Consider the following 3,698-nt stretch of genomic DNA (forward strand, 5'->3'; position numbering starts at 1 on the left):
TAAGTTTCTAAATCATGAGACTATATGAAAGACTAATTGAAGTGGTGGACTAAGGGTCCAAAGCATCCTCATTTCAATGCATTGTAGACAATATGGTTTCTTCAGTTTTTTCCTTTTTTTGTATTAACATACCACGTAATAGAATGGTGGTGACTTTTATGTATTATCTGTATTTTAAAATATGGCTGCTGTTTGATTAAGCAGTTATCCGGATAGGGTTACATTAGGCCAGTGCTTTTGCAATAGGGAAAAAAAAACTGGATGGTTTCACAGGGGGTTTATGTTCGTGTCAGAAAGGCCACCGGCTGGCCAATGCATTAATCTGTGAAAACGACTATTTTTGAGTTTTTAAAGTACTGTTTCCTTAGAGCTGTTAGGTAGAAGGAGATCCCTAGAATAATAATCTTGCTGTGGCATCCCATAATGCTCATGGAGTGGAATGATGAGAACGCAAGTGGGCCTTTGACTGATGACCACCCCCCCCCTCTCGCTGGTGTCTCTGTACATCCTGTTGCCTCTGATTTGTTCCACAACGGTCACCAGCGATCGAAAAATCTCGCCGTTCTCATTCTTTCAGCTCCCATAGATGTCTAATACTTACTAACACACTAATGGAAAAGGATACGTAACAGTCAATGTTCTAGGTTTGCAAAAAATGAATTTGAGAGAGATGATTTGCAGGACCTACATACTTGACTGAATTAATATCACTTTGCATTGACTCTCAACGAATAATGTCCACCCACATGTGACACTGCTGCTCTTTATCACATTTGCACAGTGAGAGGGATCCCGTTTCCTGGTGTCCTGATCCAGAGCTGTTCACTCAAACAGTAGAATGTCTGTTCTGTTCTCTGCCCTCCCCGACAACTTTCGTGCTCAAGTCTCAGTAATTACTTCCGATGGCAGATACTCACAGGATTAACCATCACAAAGGATGTCACTCAGAGGAACTGAAGCTTAGTTCAAGGGTGTTACCAAACGCACCTCAGTGCCAAGAATGGGAGTCATGGGGCTGATTGCCCGGAGGTACTTTGATTGTCCTGCTTCTTGGGGAAAGCGGCTAGTTTAGTGCAGAAAGAGGTAGATGTCAGGTGGTGCAGCTGTACAGGGTACAGATGACGTATTCGGGGGGTTCAAGGCTTCGCCCAGAAGACCCAGCCCCTGCCATGGAACAATGTGTCTCAAAGCTGGTGCAGCAAAAATCATTATTACAACTCGCTCCAAGAGGCTGAAAACAAACTAACAGTGGCTGCTTCTCCTCCTACAGACAGTATTCTGGTAGGCGGCTGGTTTAAACTGGTGTTAAAGCATGTTTCTATAACTGTAGAAAAACATACTGCAGGGATTGCTTTACATTTATTGCATAGACATAAATTCAATCTGATTAGTTTCGTTTTGGTTACATTATAAATTCTGCAGCTTATAAGAGATGCTTAGTTACCAAGAAGTATTTGAGAAAAAGGCAGTGTGAAGTTGTGCTGATGGAATAAAACCAAGAATATGGCAGGAAGTTCTCAGTTAGAGGTATGCAGACTATGTTCTGTATAGAAGCTACATGTGCTTTTTACAATCAGCTTTTTTGTTAATGGCCTATTTAATGGTGATCCGCTATGCAACGCTGAGTATGTGAAAGACAGCTTTGTTGGCCAACCTTGACACAAGATGCACGCGAGTCTAACAAGCCTGGCCTCTCCCCCCACCCCACAAATACCAGTGAAGGTTTGGTGGGAATGGAATTCCTGACTCCCGTTCAAATCAACAAAACATCTACTTTCAATACAACAATGGCCCAGTCTGACAGGAAGGGATCTGTGAGGGCAAACGGAACTCTGCCGTGAAACCACATCTTCCATTGAACTCCTGGATTAACAACAACAGACAGCATCCCCACCCACTCCATCCTTAGCCAGAGAGAAAACAAGACCTTTACCAACACTGACAACAGAAAGGGGTATAAATATTATACTGGTGAAGCACACAGACTGCAGCACTAGCTTACAGTCCAAAGACCTTCAGCTGAGAATTTCAGTTATCCGGTCATGCTTCATATACACTGTGAATATTTCAAGACACATTCCATTACTGGCAGCCTAATCTCCCTTCATTCAACAGGGTTCATACTTTAAATGTCTGCCCTGCAGCAGCTTTCAGATTAAAAACGTTAAGACAGAATGCAGGAGTTTAGGTTTTGCCGGCTGGCAGGAATGCGTTTAGTTTCCTCCTTCCTTTCAAAATGATCTGAACTTTCCCTCTGGCCTATCAGACTATAGGTGCTGAACTGTTAGGCATTAATTGTGCTGCACACTGCTGTCCATCCATGCGTCTCCCAAGCGCTTATCCCATGCAGTGGGGGCCTGGAATTTCTCCCAGGCAGTACAGGGCAGAAGCATATATAGTCAGATACACTATATGGACAAACATATTAAGTCATCACACCTACAGGAACTTTTATGACATTCCATGCTAAATCCATAGGCATCAATATGGAGCTGGTCCCCCCTTTGCAGCTATAACAGCTCCCACTCTTCTGGGAAGGCTTTCCACAAGATTCTGGAGTGTATCTGTGGGAATTTTTGCCCATTCATCCAGAAGAACCTGATTTTGGACGTGAAGGCCTGGTTTGTAACCTCCATTCTATTTCATCCCAAAGATGTTCGATGGGGTTGAGGTCAGGGCTCTGTGTGGGCCAGTCAAGTTCTACCACACCAAACTTACCCAACCATGTCTTTATGGACCTTGCTTTGTGCACTGGGACACAGTTATGCAGGAACAGAAAACGGCCTTCCCCAAACTGTTCCCACAAACTTGGAAGCATATAATTGTCCAAAATGTCTTGGTATGCTGAGGCATTAATAGTTCTCTTCACTGGAACTAAGGGGCCCAGCCCAGTACCTGAAAAACAACCCCATACCATTATCTCTCCTCCACCAAACTTCACAGTTGGCACAATGCAGTCAGGCAGGTAATGTTCTCCTGACACCTACCAAACCCAGATTCGTCCATCAGACTGCCAGACAGAGAAGCATGATTCGTCACTCCACAGAACACATTTCCACTGCTCCAGAGTCCAGTGGCGGTGTGCTTTACACCACTCCATCTGACGCTTGGCGATGTGAGGCTTGCATGCAGCTGCTCGGCCACGGAAGCCCATTCCTTGCACACAGTTTTTGTGCTGTGATTAATGCCAGAGGAAGTTTGGAAGTCTGCAGGTATACAGACCTCTACACACGATGCGCCGCAGCACTCAGTGACCCCACTGTTACTTCATGTGGTCTGCAACTTCGAGGTTGAGTCTGCTGTTGCTAACTGCTTCCACTTCACAATAATACCACTTACGGTTAATTGTGGAATATTTAGCAGGGAAGAAATTTCATGAACTTACTTATTGCAAAGGTGGCATCCTATGGCAGTATGACGATTAAATTCACTGAGCTCATCAGAACAACATTCTTTCACAAATGTTTGTAAACCTGACTGCATAGCAAGTTTATTTTATGCACCTGTGGCAATAGGTCTGAATGAAGCATCTGAGTTCAATGACTAACAAACTTCAGTACAAACTGCACGAAGGCAAAAAAACATTACAATATGAAGAATGTGTAACTTCCAATTTAATTACCTTCCAAGTACCTGCTTCTATCAAAATGTAGTTACAATCTAGTCAGATTTCGAGTGAACAAAACAAGAGCCAAGTA

The sequence above is a fragment of the Paramormyrops kingsleyae genome, chromosome 13 (genome assembly GCF_048594095.1).
Source record: "Paramormyrops kingsleyae isolate MSU_618 chromosome 13, PKINGS_0.4, whole genome shotgun sequence".
Lineage (NCBI taxonomy): Eukaryota > Metazoa > Chordata > Actinopteri > Osteoglossiformes > Mormyridae > Paramormyrops > Paramormyrops kingsleyae.